We start from the raw sequence: 20,241 nt of genomic DNA on the forward strand, positions 1-20,241 counted from the left end.
TTCCCATTCCACATAGGTATTCCTTCTATGTCTCCCCTCCTTGCTGTTTCAGTCCCTATCCTTTATCCCTTTTCCCCTCTTCACTTTGTCAGAGGATTGTGGCAAGCCTGCAACAATGGACTCCATGCTGACCTAAGTGTGTGTGGGTGGCAGGGGATGGGGAGGGTGATGCCAGGCTAGGGCTCAGCCCCATGTAGCTGCAAGTGTCCTTGGGGATGAAAGAGGGGGATCACATTGGGACAGCCAGCTGCCATGCGAGTGAAGGTCTAAGCTCCCTTAGGTCTTCTGTCACCACTGAGCAAGAACCACACCTCAAGCCCCATCATTACATAGTGGACAAGCTCAACTGAAGTGTGTTTGTACGAAGTCAAATTTGTCTCCACTCATCCTCGCTGAAAAACAACTAGAAATCAGCTGATTTATATTAGTTTCACTCACTTAGAAACAATGCTTGAAAAAATGTTGTAATAAACTTTGACATGGATCCAATAAACAAAGCACTTCAGGTTGACTTTGTCAGGGAGCAGAAGAAGCAGGACTTCGAGCTGCAACAAACCAGGAGCTGAGAGTGACCCCAGCACAGGCAGTGCCTCACCAAAGGGACACCATACCATGAGGCTGAGCTGGGGGCTGGTAACAGGGTCCATTTCACAATTTTTTATATTTGGTTTTACAAACATTGCTTTCTTTTGATTTTTCTGTTTCCATGAAAATCCTGCAAGCCGTGGATGCCACCTACTTATCAAGAAAAATACTTCCTGCCTTAAATTGTTGGCATTTTCATGTAAAAATATTGTGAATTGATTCATTTTTTGTGACCTTCGGTCCTTCTGAATTCTCCCATGGCTCCTCTGGTAGCTGCAGCTGGCAGTTTGAGAAGTTCTGCTCTAGCTAGTAGTTTATATTGTCACAAAATGCTTTTTAAATAATAATAAAAAAATAGCCTGGAAGTAATCAGGCAGCTTTCTTCAACATGAAGCCACTTCTGAGATGCCTGCTGGCATTTAGATAACTGCAGTATTTATCTGTACTGAAATTGTCCCTAGAGGCCTCCACCACCCTAGGGTGTTTGCTGTTCTCTCCTGAGGCACGTGCATCCGGCGTCACCCCACAAACAAGAGGCTTGAAAAGAAACAGAAACCCGCACAGGCTGGGGGGGCAGAAAAGCTGACCTGGCAAAGCCGGAGGTGAGAGGCTGAGCTGCAGGCTCAGCTGGTCTGAGCCCTCACCTACTGGCACCCTCACTGAGTGCCGCTCCCCACTGAAGTTTAGACCCCTCCATTTGCAAATCGTCATTGATGCTTACATACTTTTTTTGTTTTCTTTTCTTTGTCGTTTTTTTGTTTGTTAGTTTTTTGGCCTTTGCTCATGATTTGGTCTCAAAAGGTGGTTTCTGCTGCCCTGGGAGGGTGGCAGGAAGCCCCACCCACCCTTTGTTTCCCCCTCCATCTCACAGCCAGCCACAGCCCTGCCTGTGCCAGCTCTGCTTGTACACCTGGGGCTTCCCCTGCCCTCTTGTAAAGAGAACGAGGAGGTTCTAGCTACCTCTGTATTTAGGTTAGTGTTTTTAAACACTTAGTTTTAAACACTTAGTTTTTAAACACTTAAAACACTTAGTTCAGTGTTTTTCTGAAACAAACAAACAAAAAAAAAAAACCCACAAAACAAAACAAAACAAAACAAACAAACAAGCCCCAAACAAACCAATGAACCAAAAAAAACCAAACCAAGACGCAGTTTCTCTAGTTTGTTCCATCTGCTTTGTGGCACTCAAGCAATGCAAAGCAACTGTAAACCCTGCTTAATTGGACAATTAAACTTTATGACTACTCTGCATCCCTGAAGCAGTAAAAGGCAGCCAGAATGTGCCTGAAAATCTTGCCCTTCAGCTGGAAAAACTAAGGACACAGAAAACACCTCCTCACACCAGCCCCGAGGTCGTGCAGAGAGGCTGAGCATTGTCTCTCGCCCAGCTGCGCTACACTGGTTACCGGACGTCAGGAGGACAAGTGTACAGAGAGTTTAGGTAGAGTTTACCTTTGCAGGAATGCAGGCATAGCCCCTTCTTCTTTAAAATGTACTTGTCATTGTTTATAATGCAAGTCCACTGAAAATAATAATACTTGAGGCGTAAAAATTAAATCCTCATCTGATAAAACTCTTAGGTTCTGTGTGAGCAGAAAACCCCCTGAAATCTGTGGTGATATTTTTAGGATCAAATCTTATTTTCAGGAACACCACTGTTGTAAAATTTTGTCTTTGCTTCTAGTAACCCATCTGGAAATAGCAGAATAACTTACTGCTAGTAGTCTTCATCACCGTTTTGTTAGTCTTTCTTGGAGACTGTTGTGGTCACTAGCATTGTTTGTTAAATAAATAAATAATTAAATAAAAGAAGAAAGAAAATTACAGAAGTGTTCTGAGCACAGGAAGTGGGTCCAGGAGCAATGCTGGTCCCAGTCTGCACTCCAGGTGTGCTTCTGGCCCCCCAGGTGACCCTGAACCCAAGTCTGAGGTCTCAGCACTACCTTCTTTGGGAAGGCTGAGCTCCAGGTTTGAAGCTTGCATTTTAAACCCATCCCTTCAAATGTTTTTTCTAACTATCTGGTAATACTTGCTTGAAGCACCTTTTCCTGAGGCAAAGTGTTAAATATACCAGGAAGGGGTTAAGTGGGTCTGTCTGTTTCATAAAGGCAGGGATTTTGTTACTCCTTAAGGAAATGGGAGCTACATTTTAGAGGAAGAAGGGACATACTAAACTACCCACAGAAGAGCTCAAGATGAATTACGTAGAGATAGTAACTAGAATATGAAGTTTTTGCTAATAACTTTGTCAGTGAAAACTGTCTCTAGGAAGAGGAAGAGTTTTTATTCTAAAGCAGAAAGATTTAGTTTAAGATTATGTAAGTAGAGCACCCACGTAAAATCTGCTATTCCTTTTCCTTACTCCATTCACATTAAAAAATATACTTGTTCTGCTATAAAGGACTTATTTTTCACTTACTTTTAGCAGTGCAAGTAGCTGGGAAATGTCCCTTTTAGGTTTTGCGGCTGCTTAGTTACCACAGCTTCTTGCTATCCAAATAGACTTGCTCTGTCAGGGCTGTGAGATGGGGAGAGATAAACACAGGGAGCAATTGTGGCTTCCTGCCACCAGCCCTGCTCTGAAAGCAAGAAAGCAACAGCAGATGAACCATTTCTACAGCAGCAGTGGGAAGCTGTGGCCTCACAGGAATAGGGCAACAACTGAAAAATGCAACTAAATATCCGGAGATCAGAATAAGTAGTATCAAATCATGTGCTGTCTTCTCGTTCCACTTTGCTCATGCAATAGCTTTGAGGTAGCCATTACTCTGCCAGGAAATAGTCGATGTGGATATGCTTAGGAAGTAATGGGTTTGAGGTAGTGTAGTGGATGCTCTACATGGAAAACAGAGTATGGCAGCAGCCAAATTAAAAATGATGTAATACAGTCATTTATCAGCTGCAATCATTGCATCAGTGTTGCCTAAAAGTAACTGTCAGGTGATGAGTCTTGTCTCCTGAATGTACATTTTCCTTGTTTATTCACTTTTGGAAACTGAAAGGAACAAAAAGGAAAATTAGATGATAGGAGAGAAAATAAGAGAAATGAAACAAAACAAAGAAAGTTGAAACTAGAGAAGCACCAGTGGTGCAACAGAGGCAAGATCCAAAACATGAACTGCTCTCAAGCAAACCAGCCTTTCCGTTCACTTTGGTGGGATGTGAGCAGCCACTTTTCCTATCAGAAACTGCAGGACACATTTCTGCTGTCTTAGGGTTTTGTAACTGGAGTTTAATCAGGCCTGCTTTTGCAGAGGGAGGGAAATAACATCATCTATTTGTTGTTTTTTTAACTTTCAGTAAGGTTGCATGGGGTGCAATTAGCTGGTGCTAACAGTAGCTAAGCCCAACCGTGTTTCACTCTAAAGGAAAGTTACACAATGCTGTGGGTGGCAGAGTATTTCTGGGAGGCACACTTCACTGCAGGCTTTGCTTGCCTCACTTCCTGAAATAGAGATTGACTGATGTGATATATTCATATTTTTATTTGGATTTTTTCTCAAACCACACATTACACTCGCATGCTGTTTGCAGAATTAGATTTAGCACTGTATTTTAATGTAAGCTCTCCCTGACTTTTCCTTTTTTTTTTTTTTTCTCTTTCGCTGGCATCTCTGAATGGAAACTCTGCTTCAGCATTGACTAAAAAGGGAATGGCTTTATTGAATTAAAATTATATTTCTTATTATATTTATCATCATTTTAATTCACTTTACTTTGGTCTGTCTTCAACTTGTGCTTTCTTAATGTGCTGCAGATTTCTGAGTTGACAGCGGGTAAGTGAGAAGCCAAGAGCTGGTCAGGAGGCACTTGGAGTTTTAACTCACAGGAAAGTGTAGGAGGTAGTTTAGAACTTAAGGATTTTTTTTTTTTTGCTTTTTTTTTCCATGGGAAAAAGATACCTCTTCCCTGTCCCCTGTGCATGGGAGAGATGTGAAAAAAGGGAGGTCTGGTGATTTCCTGCTTTCCTACTTAGCAAAGCCATGACAGCAACTGTCAGCCTCCTACCCTTTAGCCTGCTATGTACCACTGGCTAAGTGTGTTTTATGAAAATATTAACAGAAATGGATTTAATTATGAGGCAGTACACACTCAGAATCAATCTCTACCAGAATTAGAGAGGAATGCAACTCTAGGAAATGGTGTTTCAATTTGTCTGGTGTTTCTGCATGACATTATTTAATCAAAACCCATTTGTTTCATTGTATTAGTCTTGATTATGTTTTTACTATTAATGTTTACTAGGCACCAAGTTTAGCTTTGAGAATTACAATTTATTCTTTCTTGTACTACAGCAGTGATGGGGTGATAATCATAAGTAGACATGGTTCATCACTCAAAAATGACAGCTTGTCAGCTGAGCAGTGGGACCACTCTTACTGCAATGAAAATACAAATGTGTTTTTTCTGTAGTGATTTAAAGGAATATATTTAACTTCTTATTTTCAGCTCATATATAGGTAATGAAACAGCTCAGAATTCTATTTCCAACAGCAGATGTTTGGGAAAAAAAAAAAAAAGTTGGAAGAAAGGGCATGAACCAAAAAATGTCCTTCCTTTCCTGGCCTACCAGTGAACAGCTAGCAATTGTCTCTTCCTCCACGGATTACCGTGTTTAATAGGCAGCTTTGCACCTACATTCCATGAATTCATCCCACCAATTTTTCCTAACTCATCTGTACCTTTAAGTCAAAATTCTGCAGTTCAGTAATAAAAAATCAGTTGTTTTCAGTTTATTGTCTACCAATTTCATTTGATGTCCCTTATCATAAAAAATAATGAGTCATAATTCTGCTCGTCTTCTTGATCCCAACTGTGGCAGTTTTTTAGGTCTCCAGCCTTTTTCACATGTGTCTTTCCCAAAGTGAAAAAATTTATCTACACTTGCTGTTCTTTGGAGCTGGCTACTATCTGTTGCTCACCTCTAAGGCATTTCTACCACTGCTTACCAAAAACTGATCACAGTATTCACATTTGGGTTGTGGTGGCACAGTCATCTTTTATTTTATTTGGCTTTTGGCCACTGCTGACCATTGCAGGCATTTCTAGCTGCATATCTGCTAGGTACTTTTTAGATTACCTTTAGAGATACATGCATCTCCTTGTGTCCTGAAATTGAAGCCTCTCTTCCAGACATGGTTTTGTATTGCACTCTGATGGCCAGGTCCCTAATCTTGTCTGCTCTGAAATCAGTATGTATTCAGAGGACGGAATAGTGATGTTCAGTTTAGGAAGCTGTGCAGTATTAGAGAATTTTCCAACTGCAGAAAACTAGTTTGCATTAAAAATTAATCAGCTTTAAGTCTTTTGCTCTTCTGCTCAATGATGTGTCATTTCCACAAAGGCTATGAGACCTTGGAAAAAAATACCCAGTAGGCTATCATATTTATTAATTAAAATAATAAACTTAATCATTATGGTCTTTTATATCACCATTGAGGCATAATATTAAAATCCTTAATGTACTGTAGTGAAAATACCAGTTCTGTAACAAGGCATGCTAAGCTGCAATTCTGTTTTTTCCTGCTTAGTGGTGGTCCTCACTGACTCCTGCTCTAAATGAGCAGCACCTGGAAAGGTCAAAGAATGACTCTTTGAAAACTCTTGTTGAAATGTGGCTCCAAGAAGTATAGGGAAGTTACTGTAGCACCAGCACAGGAATTTGTAAGAGGTAAGAAAGGCTGGGTGCAGCCCTTACCAAGGCTGTGGAAAAGCCATGATTTGCTTCTTCAGTATTGATTGTATCTGAAAGATCCTGTTTCACTTCTTCTCCTGCACACTCTTCTACAGATTAGACGGGTATCTGTTTACACTGAAAAGGGGTTTTGCTCTTAGCTTTTTGTTTCTCCTGCATAACAAAAGCTGCTCAAGAAAAACATATATTTCTTGCTGCTCTGTAATCGTTGATGGAATCTGTCTTATTCCAATTAAAATGATAAACCATGGGGCCATGGCAAATTTCCCATGCTTTAATACAGCCTTGCTTGAAACAGTTGTGTTTGGTTTGTTGTGTTGTGCAGAGGCTCGTTACTCAATACCTCTCAGTTTAAATGAAAGCTCCTTTTGTCTGGGAGCAGGAGCTGGAATCCCAACGCACAGCACGGCCGCGGCATGCAGCTCTCCTGGCTGCCCTGGGGAATAGGTGCTGGGCTGCTCAGTCACCAGCTCCTTGCTGCTTTATATCAAGATTTGTTGAAATAAGGACCCCTCTCTCAGACACTTCATTGCTCTGGGGTTTCTGAGCCAAATCTTATCAACCTGCTAGTTTGCCTTTTATAAATAATGCATCTCTCCAGTGATGGTTGAAACAGTTTTGTTGGCATCCCAGAGCCATACTTTGACTCATCTTTGCCCACAATGATGCAAATTCCATTTGCAAAGTATTCCCCAAAATAAACAAGCAAAGTTTTGGAAATGCTTAACTGTCATTGCACATCCACAGATGCGAACAGTGCGTGTCGTATTAGAAATAGCTTTTGGTTCTGGTCAGTTTTTTCATTTCAAAGATTTTTTTTCTTCATCAATATACTGAGACTCATTTTCATCAAAATATTGATTTGGAAAAGCATGTTTTTGCACTTAGAAATATTCACCAAAGTTTTGTTGAATTTTGAGGATGTCAGTCCCCATACTGCTTGTATGGAGAAGGAAGAGCAGGAGATAAAAATACTGCTTTGTCTTTTCATTTAAACATCTTTTGTGGTTTTCCACCTTGCCTACAAAGAGAGGAAAATAAAAAAGACATAATAGTCCTCTACTTCCTCCATTGTTTTTCATCTTTTTCTGCCTCTGAACTATGCTTGGACCGAATTGCACCAATAGTTTGGTAATTTGTTGTTTATCATTATTTTTGGATGCTTGTTAAGCTTTTAAAGCAGTGTGCATTACTCAGAAGGACAGTGAAGCTAAAGCTAATGCTGTGACACAATTATTTGTGTTTTAGAGGGATATTTTAGACTGTGCATATTTTAAAAGATCCCTGCAAGTGATCATTAATAATGGTTTCTCTTAAGAACACACTCTGCTTACTCTAAGGCAAACAAAATGAGAGATGGTAATCATAAACATAGTAATAATATGGTTATAAACAAAAAATTATAAATATTCCTTCTGATTTTTATTATCAAGATTGAACTTTAAATACTGAACATCTTCTTTTGCTCCATACTTTCCATCATAGCTTAAATCCATCAATGAGTACAAGAAATTCTCCATTGGTTTCATTGGAATGTGGGTCAGATCCGTTAGAGTTAAATTATTGTGCAGTTTTGAAGAGAATCAAAATGAAAGTACAAACAACTTCTTTAAAAGCTGTCTGCAGTTTTCACCATTCCAACAGATTGCTCAATTAGAACGGAAGACCTGAGAGTTGTCATTTTTATCTTTGAACCATGAGTCTGTTGGACCAAGGGTGACTTACATTTGTTTTTAAATACATTTTTCTGTCCTCTTCATATGCTAATGCATCAGTGAACAACTGTTTCAGCACACAAAAGCAAGAGATGTTAAGTTTATTTTGATTTCTGAGTACTTTTACATTTCTACATCCAAAGGACAGGAGTGGTAATGAAGTGCTTTAAGTACATGGAAAAATAGTACACCAGGATTAACTATTCAGCAAGTTCAGAGATCATGATGGGGGCAGCCTGGGCTATTTCTGAAGTTGCCGAGTTCCCTGTTGTTTGAAAAGAGGAACAAGAGGAGACAAGAGTTACTCCAAAAAAGCAGATTTTGCCAACCTCAGAGGGTGATAGGTAGAGTCAGAGGGAGACAAATAAGTTGGGAGAACAGAGGGTGGAAGCGCGAGCCACCACTGTGAAAGGCTCTGCTACCCACCTGGGTGCAGAAGAAGAACGCTAAAAGCCCCAGCATGGCTGCAGCAGTAAGAGAGCAACATGCTGTTAGGGAGGGGGAAAGCAGAAAGGCTGTGGCTGTAAAAAGTATCAGGAAATCCTTCTGTAATTGCACTAATAGTAAGAGGAAGGCTGAGAAAGCTTTGGTCTGCTGCGCCGAGGGGAGGAAAGATCTAAACAGATGATGCTGCGAAGGCTGAAGTGTTTAATGCCTTTCTGCTGCAGAATGCTCTGCAAAGGGCGTCTGCTGCCAGATGGCTGGCACAAATCACCCAAGTGACAAAGGGCTAGGGTAAAGAAAACATAAGCACTTAAGTAAGTTTAAGATTCCCAAATTAACTAGTGAGAACATCACCTGATAAAATTCATCCTGAAGCATTAGGCAGAGTAAGCCTCAGGAGGATTAACCTTATTTAGATGTAGTCAACTGAAAGTTCACTATCCAGTGCAATGTGGTTCCTTATTTTAGGGGTCCCTGACACCTCTCTGGGGATCTCCCCACCCTGCCCACAGCACAGGACACCGTTTCAGTCCCCTGGAACCATCAGTCCCTCTTCCAGTGATGTTGCAGCAGAGCTGGTCTCCACAGCCCTGCCCTGCAGGAATACTTAAGCTTCAAAACATATTACCAGGTGGTCTCACTCCCTTTTCAGTAAATATGTCTAAATAAGGAAGGGAATTATCCACCGACCCCTGTAACAATGCAAATTAAATCTTTTCCCTTGCATGCTCCAAAGTGTGGAAGAACCATTCCAAAATATCTGTGTCTACCACCTGTTCCCTGACCTCCTTGCAAAATGACTTTGTTTTCCCAGCATATCACTTAAATGAAGGTATTCGCTCTGCACATATGTGTAATGCTTGCTCAGCTCTTAGAAACTGCAAGTATTCTGCACATGGCAGATTGCATAATCCAGCCCAATGAAAGAGGAATATGGTCAATAAATCCTTAACATAACCCTCTAAACTCTCTTCTTGCCAGCAGCTTGTCTCTCTGCAGTCTCCTTCTACAGGGTGATTTGGAAGTTCCTTTTGAGTAGCTTAGATTTTATCTCTGGTTGGACATTAAATAACTCCTCACACTGTACTGAAGGGAACATGTTGTTCTGCTATCATAGGCACAGCTGCCTGAGCAGAGGAGACTATTAACAATAAGGCATCCAGATAAAGTGAGTAGATACCTGCAAAAAAAATTAAAAAATAATAATGCTACCTCATTAGAGATATCCTATCTTGCAGCACAGCTCTTTTGAGAACCCATTTGGCTAGTGAAGTATGAAATGAAAGGACAAACACACAGATGATCCTTTTAAATCAGTTTAATTAAAAAGGAAGGCTAGTACCTACTCTTACTTCCTTTAATTTTAATCAAACAAAAAATGTAATGTAATTTGTATACCACAGGCAGCCAAAATAGTAGAAAAAACTTGCTGCACAGTTTTATCAGCTTAATCTTTTCCTTCTGAATGTCATTTGGCTTTTGCGCTCAGAACTCATATGGACAAAATCCTTAGAAAAATATTCAAAGGGAACACTGCCAGATTTGGTGGCTGTGTCCTACTTAACTCTCTTTTCTCTTTTAGTTTTGTATTGCCAATGGAAGACACCCAAACAAGACCATACATCAGTAGAAGGGTTGATTACAAAGGTGCCTGTTTGCTGTGTCAATAGAGAGGGAACTGTAATTTAAATTTTTAATGGAAAAGTTCCAATCCCTCATTGAAAGCACTTCTTGTTCAGCAAATGTGACTGTAGTGGAAACTGCAGAAGAACCATTGCAATCTCAGTCTCCTGTTGCCCCCCCAAGTCAGGAAAGGAGCTACTAGCACCATTTTAACTGCTTCCCAAGTTCTCTGAGTCTGCAGCTGAGTGTTTCTGCTGAAGAGGCACAAGCTGGAAGGATCAAGGCTATTTCTTTAGCTGCTCTGAAGGGACTTCTCTCACTTCCTTACCACGCTCCTTTCATGTGTTTTCGACTGGCACTCTTTCCAGATCCAGATTGTCACTGTTCAAAATGAGTGTATTCTAGAGCCTCTTTCCATCAAAATAACTCAAAGAGTTAGTGTTTTACCAGCTTTTCTTCAAGTGTTTTTAAAAGTTACTGAATACAAAAAGGCCTTCTCATTTGGGCAAATTTGAATTCCCAGTGAAAATTGATGTGACAGTCTACTTGCCTTTGAAGCTGTCTCCAGTGTGATGGATGACTAGAGAACCCTAAGAGAGGGAGAGAGTGCACGTGAGAAAACATGTCTTGGTTTACTGAGAGAAAAAGGTAGCTCTGCATTAGTATTTGTACAGCCTTCCTGTTCCTAGTGGTTACCCCAGGAAGGATGACAAAGCAACTCTGTAAGGTTTTCTCCTTCACAATGCCAGTTACTCGTGTCTTTTTGATGGTCATAGCTTACTATTCATTTCCTTGTGTGTACAAACATCTTTTGGCTGTATTTTTCTTTGTCTTTCTTTGTCGCCATTTATTTTCTGGGATTCACTTTGTGTATTGATAGCCTTTAGTACCAGAAGGCAGATGTCCAGCAATTGAAAACTGGTTGTCTAGTCTCTCAATAGAAACAGTTCTGGACAGAGGTCTATTAAGTAGAGTTACATGGACCAGTTTATCCATCTGAAATCAGTCTTGCTTAAGCAGGCAGGACAAGAGCATATTGCAAAATAGCTTGGGTTTGCAAAATGCTATAGTTTAGTGCTTCCCTGCCTGCCCTGGTTTCAGGGTGCTGATGCTTTTCATTCCTTGTCATGGGGCATTATGTTCCCTCCTATCGCTGTGTTGCATTTGAGCGCTCTTTCAGTTTTGCTCAGATCTGTTGGTTTGCTGCATGGTTCACGCCTTGCAGAAGGACCTTGCCTCCCATGGGGCTTTATCATGTCCTAGAAGAGGATTAGCACACTGTAGAATTGAGACCTCTTTGCAGAGTGGTCTGGGAAATGTTTAGCCAGAAGCAGTCTTCCAGTACCTGAAGGGGCTACAGGAAAGCTGGGGAGGGGCTTTTCACCAGAGAGGGCAGCGATAGGACAAGGGGTAATGGTTTTAAACTGAAAGAAGGTAGATTTAGGTTAGACATCAGGAAGAGATTCTTCACCATGAGGGCAGTAAGGCACTGGAGTAGGTTGCCCAGGGACATTGTGGAAGCCTCCTCCCTGGAGGTATTCAAGGCCAGGTTGGATGATGTGCAGCCTGGTCTAGTGTCAGGTGTCCCTGCTCATAGCAGGGAGGTTGGAACCTGATGATCTTTAAGGTCCCTTCCAACCCTAACCATTCTATGATTCTAGGATAAGGCACATCTTATCAAGGTCATTCTATATTCACATTTATAAAATTGCCTATAAACTGTCTATACTCTTATTTATGCAATTTTAGAAACTAGTAATTAAGTATTCCTTAGATTGTGTCAAGAATGAAGTAATCAAATCCTTGTGAAGTTGACCTTTCTCCTTCTTGAACTTATACACAATTTTAAAATGTTTTCTTATTCACTGTGGTACTATTGAGATCCTTATAAGTGCAAACCAAGTTTGTTCAGCACTCTAGCACAATGTTTATATTTTTAAAGTCAAATTATAACTTTAAAAAAGAGATTACTGAAGAGCAAATTCATGGAAGTCAGCAAAGAAGACAAAATTGCCTTTGAAAAATTCTGCAGCTCTTTTATAATACCAACTCCAAACAATCTGTCTGGCTTTGCAGGCCACTGGATGTCACTTTTGCTTTACAGTTATTAAACAAAATCTTGATTTTAAGTTCTTTCGCTTTTTATGTATAGATACTTGACTGATGCAGTGCATGTGATAGTAAAGGATGGCACTTAGTAGCTTCTACTTCTTGATTTCCAGACAAACCTCTCTGAAGATGACCTGTTCCCCTGTGTCATATCATGGTAACTGAGGACAATAGCAGTAAAACAGCTTGTAAGAAAAAAATCCAAACCCAGGGAAGGTTCTGTGAGAGACCTTGACCCAGACCCCTTCCTATGGGGTGTTCAGTGCAGTATGTGGCTTCCTCAATGACACTGGAGGTGACTTTAGGCCCCCACTCAGGACCAAGTAGTAGGCCAGACAGATACTCATCCTGAAATACCATTTTAAGGACCCCAGTGATGCAAGATGATGGATTTTTCTGTTGCTTTCTTATATTTTAATTATATTAATGAAACACAGTCCCAGGAGAAAGCCTGAAAAACCCTGAATTCTTCAGTGGTTGAGAAAGAAGACCGCTAGCAAGTAATTATTTCCTTAAAATCATTGTATCATAAAGCTTCTTGCATGGATATTCATTTTTTCTGACAAGACTCCTGCCCGTATTTCCCAGGAAAAAAATTGAATGTTAAATTTTAGTAGATGGCTATTGAGCTGGAAACAGCCTGGGACAAGGCACCAACTGAAGCATAAGAAAAACTTTGTTTTTAAACTGAGATGAATGATAAAGGCTGGGTGCACAGAAAAGCTATGGATGCAGAGCAAAGATCTATTGTGTTGGAAAAGAGCAAATCTCAGGAGAGCACAGAGGGAAATAGAGTTCCGGATATGGATTAATCTGGAAAATTCCCCTTTACATCCATTTATAAGGCAAGTCCTTCTCACTGAGCACACAGCTGGTGGTTCACGTGGAGTGGGCCAGTGGGACCTGGGCAGATGACAGTATGGCCAGACCATGAGGTTGTAGTCACATGCCCTTGTCCATGTACAAGTTAGTTGGAACCTTGCAGGCTAGCAGCATGTAGGCACTGGTGATGCGTCAAGAAAGTCATGTGCATGTAGGTGCTACCACAGATGCTGCTGCTAAGACTCCAGCTACTGCTGGAGCAAGGATGGATCACCCTCAGTCTGGATCATCCCTGTTGTCTGTCATATGGTTATTTTTCTGGATATTTAGGTGCTGTGTACACAAGGAGGTGTGTCAGTGAAGGAAGACATTACCTCAACAAAGACAACTGCTGATTACCCTCCTCTCACTTGCTTTGTCCCCTTTGCAACAGGTAGGACCCACAAGCAGAACCAGGCTGCACCCTGGTATCAGGGCTGTGCAGCACCTCAAAACTAGCCCCGAGCAAAGGGGGTGAGCTCGGCTGGACATACACCAGGCTTAAGTGACAAACCTTGAGTTTGGAGCCATCAGGCTCTTGGACCAGACCAGGACTTCCTAATCTATTGCAATGACTGTTTGAGAAAGTGGAGGCAGCACACAAAGGAAAATACACACAGGGTTAATTTTTTCAACTAGATTTATATATTTACAAGCTGTTAAGAAAAATAAAGGAGGTTTTTAATCTTAGGTGCTTACATTTAATTTAAAAACTTAAGTTATTCAAGATACCATACTTGAATATGTATGACTAAAAAATCCTCTTTTTTAATATGAACATGATTTTGTAAATCTAGTAGTAATGTGCTGTGGCAGTTGACATCCCAAAAGCATAATCAAGCAATGAATTAGTCATGATGTCAAAAGAAGTATGTTCCTAAAAATACATGTTCATGGATGTCTAGGAAGTTTAACAGAAACCAGCATTTGCAAAAATACCATGCTTGAAAACTGCATGAAGTTTTATATATGCTCAAAAACTTCTGTAGGGCTTGGTTGCCATAGGAACAGCTTTGAGGTGCTAAGTGTTTTTTTTAGCATCAGTACTTTACCATCCATTTCCTCTTGCAAACATCATTTGTGAGCAGCAGCCAAGAAGGGTATGTAGCAAGCAATGAAAAACAGTAGGACTGTGAAGTATGGACACAATATATGAAAGCATCTACTCATAAGATAGACAGTCACCAAGGAAATACATTTTTTTTAAATGCAATGAAACAGTAGCACAATTGAACCATTGCTTCAGTTTTAATCAGAAATGCTATAATATAAGGTACCTGATAGTGGGGGTTTTTTAAGTTCTATACAGTATTTAACATAAAATCAGACTGGAAGCAAGTGCACATGCAATATACTACAGGACTGCAGATTCAGGAATCCTTTTCAAGATCTGTAAACAAGAAAGGAAATAAGTGATGCCATTTTTAGTCTTCTTCAGTTTCTATGGCTACTGAAACTCAAGCTTAGAAACGGAATGATGCATATGTTTAATATGGCAAATGGGTAAATTTGTAAATAGCAGTTTACTTCCCAATGTTATTGTAACTTCTTGTGCTTGAGGTTCCTTTACATGAGCTAGAGATTAGGTAGAACATAAGTACTTGCTAATTGCTTTTCAGAGAAGAGGCTGCAATAAGAGAAATACAGCACCAGGAAAAGTTAACAGGAATCAAAAGACTGATTTATAGTCAAGCTGAATCATTGTTGGCACAATAATATTTTTATGATCAGCTGTTGAGGCTCAATCCAGTTACCCAAATGTAGGCATCTTGTGTAACTTCACATGAACCAAAGGTTATCTGCCTTTGTCTCAACCTGGCAGTCAACAAGGGTGTGGGCCTGCCATGGATCTTGTGTTACCAGCTCTGATGGGTGGCTTAGATACCCCAGAGCTTCTCCAGTGGCATCAGGCACCCAAGTTAGGCAACTGAACTGCTTGCTCTCTTTGTGACTGAAATAGCCTTCAGGCTACTAGAACAACAGCAAGACAAATACTGGGGTTATGCTCAGGTGGTAGATAACAAACTAAAGGAAAAATGCTGGGGCATGTTAATTTCAATGAAGAATTAAGAGACAATAAATGGAAAAGTTAATCTGGGAAGGCAACACAAGAAAAATAGTTTGGGAAATGAGGCAATGAACAGAAAAAAAGACACACGGGTTTTTTGTTCTGATAAGATCGCAACAACTGATGTAACCTGCTTGCTTCTTGATGTATCAGATCATAGTGGTACAACTTACATGTATCAGAGTGATTGTCTGGCACAGAATACTGGAAATTATAAAGTATTTAAGTAGTGTAGCAGGCACAGCTCCTTTTTCCTCACAGGCCTTGCACCTTGGCTCTCTGAGTACTCCTCTTGTAAACACAAGCTTTGTTTTTTAAGGTGCTACAGAATCATAGACTCGTTTTGGTTGGAAAAGACATCTAATATCATCATGTCCAACTGTTAACCTATTACTGCCAAGTCCACCACTAAACCATGTCCCTAAGTATCATATCTATGCATCTTTTAAATACATCCAGGAATGATGACTCCACCACCTTCCTGGGCAGCCTGTTACAGTGCCTGACAACCCTTTCAGTGAAGAAATGTTTCATAATATCCAATACAAACTTCCCCAGGCACAACTTGAGGCCACTTTTCTCTTTTCACTTGTTACCTGGGAGAAGAGGCTGACCCCCACCTTGCTACAGCCTCCTTTCAGGTACCTGTAGAGAGCAGTAAGGTCTCCCCTCAGCCTTCTCGTCTCCAGGCTGAACAACCCCAGTTCCCTCAGCCGCTCCTTGTGAGATTCCAGACCCTTCACCAACTTTGTTGCCCTTCTCTGGACTCATTCCAGCACTTCAGTGTCCTTCTGGTAATGAGGGGCCCAAAACTGAACACAGTATTCAAAGTGTGGCCTTAAATATGCCAATTTCAGAAGGAAATCTAAGCCATGCTGAGACTTTGTTAAACATATTAACTTTTTAGTTCACAGGAACACATATGACTTCTCTGACAAAAAATGCCACCCCAATATATAATTAATTGCTTGCTAAAGCAATTCAATCTTTTCTGGTTTTGCCCTGCTCTTTGCTACTGCTGTTGCTCTTCTCCCTGCAAGGCCACCACTCACTCTTTGCTTCACATAGGTATCCCCCTCCTCAGCTCCATCCTCCAGCTCCCACGTACCTTGCTGGGAAGGGCCTCATCTCTGCTGGCCTTGTGGCTTCATCAGCCCTGCCATCGGGTGCGAAAACAGCAACCACACCAGCACCACAGCCACACCTATGGCTTTCTTCCAGTTACAGTCTGTTTTCTCCAAGATAGCATGTTCCTCTTTTTAGTAATCGCAAAATTCCTCTTTTATATCACACCTATAAGTAGAAATCAAGAGAAGTTAGATCTTTTAAATCCACTAGTCCTTTGGATCTCCTCTTTTTTTGATTTTCACCTTCCTGAAAACTTGGTATAAATCCAGCAGCTCATTTATATGAGTATTCAATTAAGGTGGTCTAAGTGTTGCTAACTCTTTTTCCTTTTTGCCATGTAGGAAACAGAGAGGACTTTGTGTCAGATGAATTGATTCAATGAAGACATTGACAAACAGCAAAATCACCTTCATCATGTAGCAATGTAGAAAATAATTAAGAGTGATAGGCAATGTAGTGCCCTGTCAGGTATTCTCAGAGTCTGAAACATAACGGTCCAAAAGCAGTGCAACGCATCTGTTCATTTTGCCAGACTGATATTTCCTTTCATTTTCTTTTTGAATCTTCATCAGTTTGATTCTCTTCTTCTTTTGAAGCCATGTAATATTGTCCCAGGTTCAATCATCTGATTTGTTTTGGTTTGTTTTCTCTTGTTTTGTTGCACATATAGTATGTGAGGATGGAGGTTAAATTTTAGCAAGACGACTTCAGCCATGGCAGAAAAAAAAAGCCTTCACTGGAGGCCTTACTGCAAATTGTGAGTTCACAGGAGAGTTTTCATTTTAAACAAGCGATATTTTATTTATGTCATTCGTGGAGGTAACCAGCTGCATGAGCATATAGCCAAACTGTCTTTTGAGGTATCCTGTGAGCTTTTGGCTGTTATCATGTGATCAGTTCTATTGCTGTAGACGGGAGAGACTTCTTTGAGACTTGTCTTCACATTTCCTTCCTCCAAAATATTTCAGAATGCTAATTAACAGGGGTAGCAGTAGCAAGCAAATAGGATGGAGGAAAAGGCAGTATATGTAAAGCAATGCAAACATTTTGTCCAGTTGGTTTTGTTTGGGACATGTTTAAATAAAGAAATGCACACTGTACAGTGAGACATGTACACAGCTTGGCAGAGGTTTTATAGCTGAAATTAAACTGTTCCCTGGCTACAAAGAAGAGTTCCAAACAAATCTCTTAAAAGCTCTTTTTTGCACATCTTTGCATGAACATAAATTTACAGGAGTGCATCTAAGACAGCCATTGTATTAACATTTTTGTCAGTATTTACTGTGATAATTAACTAATTCTATCATGTCATGTGAACTAGTGTGTTCTGGGTTTTAAACTTTTTTATTATTATTATTTCCTGAAAGTGTAATTATGCTGGCCTCCAAAAAGGGATTGGGCAATTTTCCTTGTTTAAAGGGAATGACGAAATGTTAGAAGTATTTTAAGCCCAAGGAGCTTCTGAAAAGATTTATAGAAGTTACTGCTATAACTGTCCAGCCCTGGAGAGTTGCCACTTGGAAGGGCCCTGCTAAGACTTTGAACTTAATTTGTCAGCATCACGTCTTCAAAATGTAATCTGCAGCACTTCAGCTGTCTCCCCAAAACTGTAACACCAGTGTGCTGGTAAATAAGGGCAGATCTGCATGAGTCTAGGATCCCAGAGGAGTTGGTGACAAAGAGATTCCCTGAGAACAGCGAAAACCTCATATACTATAAGCACCTTCTGTTGCTCCGTTGCTGGATGCTGTTGGCACAAGGCAGCCAGAGAGCAAAGGTTTTGTGGTTCCTTTATGCCCCGATAATCCTGGCTACTAAAATAGCCCTTTTGAGACTGCTGGCATCTACACTAGCCTTTTAACTCTCTGCTATACACTAGCCCCAACAGGGTTCCACAACCAGGAAAAAATGAATTTGGCTTGAAGCCGGTTTTGCACAGCCTGGATGCTGCACTGAGCACTCTCTTCATCACTCCAATGATCCGAGCTTGCTTTTGTGTTAAAAAGTTTATGCAGAAATAGCAAGACTGTATTTTTATGTAATGAGCTTGTGTTATTCTCTTCCTGCTCCAACTGAAAGCCTAGTGGTTAGGGAAGGCACATCTGTGAAATGCTGTGTATTATTGCGTAGTTCACATTGCTATAGTATCACTGATGTAAGATCCAAATTCAAGATGCTGTTGTTGGATGCATTAAGAAGTCACTAATCTTCATGCTGTCACCTGGCAGTTGAAATTCTTTAGCTAAAGAGCACTAGTGATCAGCTGTCACTGAAGAAACACATTGCTTTTTGAGACAGAAATCCTTGGCTAATGTATTCATCTGTTTTGTTAGGAAAAATGCCTGTGTGTTGTGCCATCCACAGAACCTTATGCACAATTATGCGTAACCTGATGCATAACCTTCTAGCAGAATTAGAAGGGCTTCTAAGACAACCAGCCTTTGACATTGGCAGTTTAAGCTGTCTACTCAAGTCTGATGCATGGTCTAAAATAAATCATAGCTATGTCACAAGCTAAATATCTGGAGTCTGTTTCTCTCTTAGTGAAAACAAAATCTATTCTAAATGTGAGTTGCTGCATTTTTAGCAGCAAGTAAAAGCTTGAACCAAGCTTAATTTAACTGCCTCTGGGTATTGACCAAGTCATTTTACATTAGGATAGAAGTGAATGCCTTACATACTTGTAAGTTGAGATTTCTCTCATTCGATTTTTAACACAGTATTTTAGATCTTCACCAAGAAATACTCAATGGGTGAAATCCTGGTCCCAATTAATGTAATGGCAAACCTCCCATTGACATTTGTGGGTCTGAGATTTAACTCCTAGCCTGAAAGCTGAGAGTAACTCTTGAATTCATTGGATAGAAACCTGAGATCCAGTAGCAAGGGCATATATTAAGGAGATAATAAGTTTATTTCTAGCTTGTATGCCAACAAGCAAGTAATAACATGTTTATATCATTTGCAGTGACACAAGGAAAGCACCTACTCCCTACAAGTAATACAAGATGCAGCAAATATTTGTTCCACCCCTTTTTTTTCTATATTCAGAAAGACAGACTATATTCTGAAGTATTTAATTTACTTCCTGTACCAAGACAAGTCACTCCTTTTAAGAAAAAGAAATCCCTATATTATATGTTTAGGCAATGCCATTCATATTTAATGTGCCGAATTTTAAAACACACAAATGAGGTAGGAATTTTGATTTTGTTTATTTTATATATATATACATACTACCTTCAAAAGGCTCATCTGCATTTATGAATACTTTCTAGATTACTATGTGAGTGCAAATTATAGAATAATTGTTCTGTTGGCATCTAATAATTAAATGAAACACAAACCGAGAAGTTTTCTAAATAGTTTTAAAATGGACTATAGACATTTCACTCTCTTTTTAAATATTACATGTCCCTTTCTCATGGTATGGTCTGTCAAATCAGCAAGGAGACAAATAATTTCAAGAGGTTTTTTCCCTGTTTTCCAGTAAAATAAGCAGCATTAATGTAGATATCCAGCCACCTACAAGTACTTACAGATGAACTTACCTGAAGTGCGCTTGGAAGGAAGAGCACATGTTGCAGAAGGCAGAGCTTGGAGGCAGCAGAGCCAGGCAAGTTGAGTGCATCTGATTTGCTAGCTCAGTGTCCTGGTAAATGAGGCTGTTAATAAAGAGACAGTTCAATTTTAGAAGCAGGGAGTCCTCTCCTGCTGATGTGCAACATGCATTACAAAAAGCAGGGCAGTCAGAGGAATGTTTCCAGTGTCCATTAGTTTCTTTACTGGGTGAGCTTGGCAAGAGGAATGTGTGGACACAGAAAACAGAGGGGCTGCCTAATTCTGAAAACGAAAAATGCTCTGAGGCTAAGAAAAGTGAAGTTCTTCAGTGGCATTCCCATCCAGAAAGGGGGGTCAAAGGAAGAGTTGGGCTTGCCTACCTTTCGAGTGAGACATTGCCTCATCTCACATTAACATTTTTCCCCCTGAGTACTCCATTCCCATGAATAAGT

At 40.3% G+C, this 20,241-nt stretch overlaps 1 long non-coding RNA gene across 1 annotated transcript; it reads right to left on the reverse strand.

Moving 5' to 3' along the window:
- Nucleotides 1–13,699: 13,699 nt before the first annotated feature.
- LOC127392623 (uncharacterized) lies at nucleotides 13,700–19,859 on the reverse strand. The gene is made up of 3 exons (XR_007891308.1): nucleotides 19,780–19,859; nucleotides 16,209–16,393; nucleotides 13,700–14,422 (listed from the first exon to the last, which is right to left on the reverse strand). It is a non-coding gene; the product is annotated as an uncharacterized LOC127392623 (long non-coding RNA).
- Between the last annotated feature and the right edge of the window lie 382 nt (nucleotides 19,860–20,241).

This window comes from Apus apus, chromosome 1, assembly GCF_020740795.1.
Source record: "Apus apus isolate bApuApu2 chromosome 1, bApuApu2.pri.cur, whole genome shotgun sequence".
Classification (NCBI taxonomy): Eukaryota; Metazoa; Chordata; class Aves; order Apodiformes; family Apodidae; genus Apus; species Apus apus.